Genomic DNA, 7,912 nt, shown 5'->3' with positions numbered 1-7,912 from the left:
TTATTCAGTAGAAAACCCAAGATTTTAAAGAATGGTGCAGACTGAGAAATAGATTAAGAATTACTGTCTTTTAAAAGTGAATTCATAGATGGTGAATAATAATTTTAGAGCCCAGAGACACTCTCGCTAAAAGAGTCATGAGGTACAATCTCAGGTACTTTACCATTGTTGGTCCAGAAGGTAATTGAATGCTGTGCAAGGAGAAAATGCTAGCGATCCCTGATTCACTCTTCTGGCGGACGGTTCCTCCGAATCTGGCCCACAGAAAGGCCACCTTGGTTTGCTGTTGAGAGGTGGCGCTCTTCACCAAAAGATCATCACAGCAAATCTTATGGTTGGGCACGAGGCTTCCACTTATTAAGTCTTTTTAATGGACCACAGTTGTTCAGTGTAAATCAATGTGGGATGCATGGATATCAAAGAGATTATCAAGGCACCACATTTCCTGAGATGATAAACTTCATTTAGAATTAAAAGAAGAAGGAGGAGAAGAGAAAGAAGAGGAAGGAGCAGGAAAAGGAAGAACAGGAGAAGGGAAGGGAAAATCTTAAAAGACTTCCAATGTTTCAAGAAGCGTTGAAATTCTCTTGTGGGCCATTCTTAAGTTAATATGGAAATTTGGATTCCAAATTAGTGTGACAAAGAGATGGGTTTAGAAGTCTTTGGTTCTGTAGGAAGAAGGAACTGGGTTTTTAGGACCTATCAACCACAGCTCTAGACTAATACGTATCAGCATTCAAATGGCTCTCTAGTGAAGAAGACCATGTCCACGGAGAGTTTCAAAGGTACAGGTATTATTCTTAGTAAAAAAAAAAAAAAACTTTAGTATCATGAATAGAAATTAAAAACCTAGGATTTAATCAACTGTGGCTCAAATTGAACAAAACTCCCAGAAAACAGAGCGCAAGGATTTAGTTCCTGCCTTAAACTGATGATATTACAGGATGCATCTTTTTATACCCTTCAAAAAATGAATCTGTTCATGGTCATGAAGTAGAAAGTGTTGGAGCTTTTCCTGGGCCGGGGGCTCATGGGCTGCCGCTGTTTTCGCCTAATAAACCGGGTCAACCCCCCAGCTTACATAACAGTATCCACAGTTTATGTTGGAACTCCTCCAAAGATGGAGAGCTCACTCTCTGTCATAGCCCACCTTGGACGGTGCTTCTTATTAGATCATTCCACTTATATTAAGGTGAAATTTGCTTCCCTGAAGTTTTGTTTTAATTCATCAACAAAATAACACTTCGAAAAGCATTTTTGAGCCTCTGCCACGTGTCAGGCCCTGTTGGTCTTTAGGAGTAAAAAGATAAGAGAATTACATATAGTTCAACTGATTCGGCAAAATTTATAGTCCAATTTGATCCATCTCAATTTTTTCCATCCTAACCCTCCTAAGAAATAGGTCAAACTCTCAGGATAACAGTGGCATTCTACTGCAGACACATTAGCATCTCAGCAGAGATGTAAACTGAAGACGTCCCTAACTGTCTCTATTCACCACCACCTCTCCCATTGAAGAATCACTGCTGTGTTGTTTCTGTATTCCTATAGAAGTCCAATCCTATGTCAACAGGGTGGTAAGTCAAGTATCTGAAGACAACTGTCATGCATCCTTCTCTCTACCCCAATCAATTCTTCTTTCAGCTAAACATGCTACAGAATTCAAAATATGATTATTATCTTTCGGAAGCAAAGATTGTATCCGAAAAAAAAAAAAAGCTGCTGATCATATCTGTAAATGTATCCATAACTGTGGTAAGTGGAACTGAACCCATCAGGCCAAACCAATAGCTGAGCAGGAGCAGAGATGTTGAGCAGGGAGAACCCTGAGCTACATGCAGTGCCCTGTGGATGTGGCTTTTCTACTAGAACGTAGTCTACAATGACCAACTCAAAAGTGTGGAGGACATGGAGTTGAAAACGGGGAGATGGATGTACTCACTGCCCCATCTTCTTGTCTTCCCTTGTTCTAAGGCACAACAAATTGTTCCTTGATGGGGGTTAGAAAGGAGGTAGAAGAAAGATTGGCGAAACCTAAAATTTAAAGAGAGAGGAAGAAGAAGAAGAAAAGACAGGCTAAGATAAAAATTGTTCCAGCTTGTATAGCCGGGTTGTTTATAATGTAAAGAGACAGCTGCATTAAAGGGTTAGCCCTCACTGCCTGATTAACATCATTTGATCTTTTGCTATTGAAAAGACCCTGTGTATTTTCAAAGGCAGTGGACTTCTTAAACAAAACCAGGGGGTCTGGGTTAGCAGAAAGCTGTTAGAAAACAAGTCATCTTTTGTATAATAATCTTTTTGTCCTACCTGCTTCATAATCTTCAGTTTCCTTCTCTCTGTTATTGGGGGCTGCATCTAAATCTGAAAACTGGGGCTCTGGGACATGTGATTCGTCAAAAACAAACATAAAAATCCTTATGACCTAAATTGGTCAGATCAGATTTTTCCCATGAATATCATCATAGGGGAGCTTCTTTTTCTGTTTTCTTCTGAGTTTGTTTTTTAATCCTTTACTCTCCATCTCCAAAAATCCCTGTGCAATTTCAGTGGGAGAGATTAGCACATCATTACAGCATAGCAATTTCAGGATTTACTTTCTATCCCGTTTATCTGTGTTCTTTTTGCAAGTTTCCAGTGAGCTTGATACCCCTACTGAATTAGATTGATCATCAGGAAGTCAGCATTCTCCATTGGCCAACTTGATGCAGCATATTGGTAGGAGGAATTGGGGCATCTCCACGTCCATGCTGTCATCCCAGGGTGGCTGGGCAATGAGGTGGGGAGGCCCTCTGGTCATTTGGGAGGACCCAGCAGTCGTCATAACTAGTTCAGTCTCTGTGGCCCATTCAGCTCTTGGCATCGCTGCCAAGCCAGCCAACAAAGGAGCATTGTAATCCTGACAGTTTCCCAGCATTGACTGGACAGACGCAGACCACCAACCAGCTCCGTTCACTTCTGCTGTTCACAAGTGAGACCATGAATAGAAAAAAGTCAGTGGCAAAAGTCCCACATCCTGCTGAAGTTAGTGTGTGGATGCTTTTCTAGCAAGTGAGTCTCCCTTCAAGCTGGTAATCCTCATACCTGTTTCCTTGTGCTTTTTTGTGTGCTTGTTTTTAAATACAGTTAGCTTGAATGGTAAGGCATAATCCTCATCGACGCCACCAAAAAATTATGTTTGAGTTTTGAAAAATAATCACATGGCATGCAATACTTTGGAGAATGGGAAGTATAATGAAAATGAAAGTCCATAATAAGCTTCAAAGATAAGAAGCAATAATTCCAGCTAGTGCTAGAGGCCACTATGATTCTTAAGAAGTTGAATTTGGGGGGAATAGACTAGAGTTTTCAGGAATAAAATGGAATCATTTTAACTCATTTAAGTTTTTAGACATGCACCCCAAAGTCTGCCCTTTCTGTAGCCCAGGCCAAGGACATCTGCAACTCTGATTTTAAGAATAGCAATAAATAAAATAAAATGTTTAAGAACAAAGTAAATTCAGAGATATTTTTCATGACTTTATCATTGATTGGAAGTCAGGAAATATTTTTGACACTCAGATAAAATGATCTTTTAATACATTTTAATGGTGAAAGTGGCATAATTCCATTCATTTAAATTGATTTCCTTATAAATACAGATTACAATAATGAGATGCCATGCTTACTTATCAGTCGTCAAATATTCAAACAAACTGTAGTGCTCCATGCTGATGGGAGAGGTGGAATAAGAATCTGGTACTTAAACTGGATCCCTGGTTTTAGAAAGCAATTTAGCAGAACCTTAATAATAGTCTGCCCCTTTGACCCAGTTATCCTACTTCCTCAAATATATTTGATGTGTTTATATATTCAATAGATTCACACATAATATTATATTAAAGGCAAAATAAGGAAATAAATACAATATTATTCATCAAAATGAAAATAAAAGCAAAAACAAACAACAGGAAAAAACAAAGCCCGAAAACAACATGGGAACAATGAGTTAATTAAGTAAATTGTTAACCCTAAGTAAATCTACACAATGGGATACAATGTAGCTATTAAAATAATGTATCCAAAGACTCTTAGTAATATGGGAGAATGCTTATTTAAATGTTAGATGAAAAGAGAAGCTGTAATTAAGTAACTGGTAATGATTTTAGAATGTGAAAGTGCAATAAAATACTAATGGTCATTGTTGGTAGGTGGGAATATGATTGACTTTTCATTGTACATTTCCACATTTTTAAAATTATTCCCCAAGAGCATTCATTTTTTTGTAATCATAAAAGAAAACATTATTTTTAAAAAAATCCTTTTTCAGTGTGGGGGAGGGATAAATTAGGAATTTGGGAGTAACATATACACACTACTATATATAAAATAGGTAAACAACAAGGACCTACTGTATGGCACAGGGAACTGTCCTCAATATTTTGTAATAACCTGTATGGGAAAGGAATCTGAAAAAGAATACATATATATATATATATATATATATATATATATATATATATATATATATATATATATATATCTGAATCACTTTGCTGCACACCTGAAACTAATACAACATTGTACATCAACTATACTTCAACAAAAAAAGAAAAAATCCCTTTTCTTGTGTTGTAGAAAGGCTAATAATCTAAATTTCTACTTCCCTTACACTTAGGGGTTATTTTATTTGAACACAATACAAATGAACAACACCTTAACCTGTTACCAGGAGGCCCTGCTGAGATAGTTTTTGATGCTGATTAGACAGACTTTCAGTTCCTTTATTTTCTTCTTGATCCACCCCGAAAAGTATACAACAGGTTAAGCAGCATAACCCAGTACTGCCTCTGGGCTGTTTGAGATGGGTAGAACGCTGAGTCCTGAACTGTGGTGGCGAGGCCCCAGGCTGAAGCCCACGCTCTGGGAAACCAGTGACTTTCCTGACAGCTAAACCATCGGGGCACCTCAAGGCAAGTCTAACCAAATGTCACAGGTATGAAAACTGGTGATGATCAGAGCTCTTTTGCTCCTTTAGCCCAACATCTTTTCAGTTTTGTTCCATAGATAAAATACAAGTCTTTTTCTACTAAACTTCAAGAGGACAGGTCCCCGGTCTCATGCAATCACTCCTTCAGGTAGCAATTTTTGAACCCAGTTGTGTTCTATGAAACTGTTTGCCTAGTGGTTAAGAGCATAAGCTTTGAGTTAGACCCAGGTTGGTAGCACTAGCCTTAGACCAAGGCAGGAGGTGGAAAGGTACATGGGGATCTGCACCAGGTTCCACATTTTAGAAATCCCTGTTCTCGCCTCTGGGCATCACATCGAGGAGTGTGCAGTTCAAGGGGCACACTCCCCTGGAGCTTGTGTTCTATGCACCCATGCTGCCTATTAAGCCATCATCCGGGTGCCAGGGACCTTGGAATTTCCTGTCCACAGCAGCAGCCTATTTCCAATCTGCTCAGGCCTCTTTCTTTCCAGGTCTGTTTTTCTGAAAGAGCATTGCGCCACTGGGGATCACTTGTAGGCTGAAGAGGGGGCCAAGGGACAGGCATTTTTGGGGGTGTGGAGGGAGCTTGCCTGTGCAGACTGGCACAGAGGAATCGTGAAGACTAAGAACGTTTAGCACCGTGTCTAGCATGCAGTGGATCCCCTGCAAATGTTATTTCTGATGTAGTCCTTTAGTACCTTATTACATATTTTCTACTTCGAGAGAGAGATAATATAACCACGAAAATGCAAGCTTCTACAGGGGGACACCATTTTAATTTTTGGTGTCCGAAATGGAATTTTTTTTTTCGGTAACTTGGCTATTGTCCTGGCCCAATTCCAGTACTCTCTATTCAAGCTAATTACATTCCTCCCCCACTGGATAAATTATTCTTCACTTCCCCCATAAAAATCATCATGTTATACTTATGAAACAAAATAGCTTCTGTGTTCTACTGAACACGCAGAAAATGGTTGTATTTCAATACACAGTGTATTTCTCTGTGTGACTAATTTGAGGGCTGCATTGGAACTTATTACAGTGAGATGTGAGCTTAAGTCCCTGATGCTTCTGAATAATGATAGATCCCCTATTCAATGGAGCAATATCACAAGATACATTCTCCTGGTGACTTAAGATGAGACAAAATTTTAAAGTATTATTTGGGTTGAGATTGAGCAGATGTGAGCTGTTGAGCTTACCTCTAGGTCATTGCATTCCCAAGCACGGCCTTTACCTCATCACTTTAACTGTTTTCAATGCCAGAAGCCCGAGCATTTATGAAACGGCTTACCAAGGGTTCTCCATTCATCCCCAATATCGAAAAGATGTGATTTTAAGATAAAACTGGAGAGAAAAATATTGAAGGTTGTTAAGAAGTCACTATCCTTTTTCTCTCCCTTTCTCTGAGTTTAGCATCACTTAGGTCTAAAATCCCTTTTGGTGGTTGATCTAGGGAAGTGAGTTTCATTTCTTGAGATCATAGAGCATGGCGTGGGTGGCAGTGACCAGATAAAAGTGGCAAATTTTCATGAAGAAATAGCAGCTTTGGGCCCAAAGCTTGGCTGGGAGCATAACCGGCTCCCTTTGAGGAATATTCCAAGAAATGTCATCCCTAGATCTAAACTATACTTGGTTTTTAACGACTTTGAGCAAGAGACAACTCTCACCAAGAGGGTTACCTTTTCCTGAATTGTTCCTGTTTGGAAGGGACCTTGTTATTATGAATGGTTTGTGCAGCCGCTACATGCCAGGCACGGTGCTGCCTTGCCCCGCTCTGCTCGCGTCAGTGGAGAAGGCGGTCAGCAACCTCTCCTGTACTTGAGGATTTACTGAATTAATGTTCCCGTGCAGGCTGAGGTAACTCAGGTCTGTGACTTTTCCCTTCTAACTTTACTTTCTAAAATTTCAGTCTGAAATATTTTTATCATTCTAGATCTTTGCTGCTAAAGCAAAGGAGATAATTACTTGGGTTTTTCAGGCCCAAATAACTATTTGGGAAAGGAAGTACCTGAATGATGCAATGAAAAATAGCTATTTTGTCTGATTGATTCTGAAAAATTATTTCAGTTATTGTCTTTGGTTTGTATCAATTGAAGTTTAATTTTTTACATGTATTCTTTTATTCATCCTTTACAACGTTTATTTATTTTTTAATTGAAGTATTGTTGACTTACTATAGTTTTAATTTTTTAAAAAAGTTATTACTCATAGATACAAAGAACAGATTGGTGGTTGTCAAGAGGTTGGGGGGTGGAGGATGAGAGAAATGGATGAAGGGGGTCAAAAGGTAAAAAGAAACAAATTTTAAATGTAGATGAGGGAAAAAAAGTTACTGTCTTAGTCTCTTTGCAAGAATTGGTGGTAGGGTTTACATTAGATTATCATCCCAATCATTGCTGTCATTTTGCATACTAGGTGTAGCCTTTCTCCAAACTGGACTCAAATTGGTGACTCCAGAATAGAATTCTGTACTATAATAAGGGTCTAATTGGTATGCTGTGTAGTGATATTCTGCATCGTTTTGGAATGTTGTACCTTATTTCTCAAAGTGTGTCTCTCCATGGATGACAAACTGGGGACATGGAAGGAAAGTCTCTATTTTCAGTTTCTCCAGCAGATTGATAAGCTTGGCACATGGTCAATTTCACGCTTTAATAAATAAAGAAAGAATTAAGAGTATTGACTAAACTGATTGATTAGTAATTTAGTTAAATAACCAGTGAGTTGCGATCTAGTTAAAAGAACACCTTTTAATTTTGTAGTGACCACCTGAGCAAAATTTGTAGGTTTGATAGATACTAGAAAAATGAAATCAGAGGCAATATGAACACCATTTTGTATCTCTAGATAAGACATGTTGAAGGTAGATCTAGGTTTGCAGCATGAATTGGCCATTTACTAGCCATGTGTCTTGGGACGAATTTCTTAACATTTTTAACT

Source organism: Eubalaena glacialis, chromosome 12, assembly GCF_028564815.1.
Source record: "Eubalaena glacialis isolate mEubGla1 chromosome 12, mEubGla1.1.hap2.+ XY, whole genome shotgun sequence".
NCBI classification, from domain to species: Eukaryota; Metazoa; Chordata; class Mammalia; order Artiodactyla; family Balaenidae; genus Eubalaena; species Eubalaena glacialis.
This window is presented reverse-complemented; position numbering follows the sequence as displayed.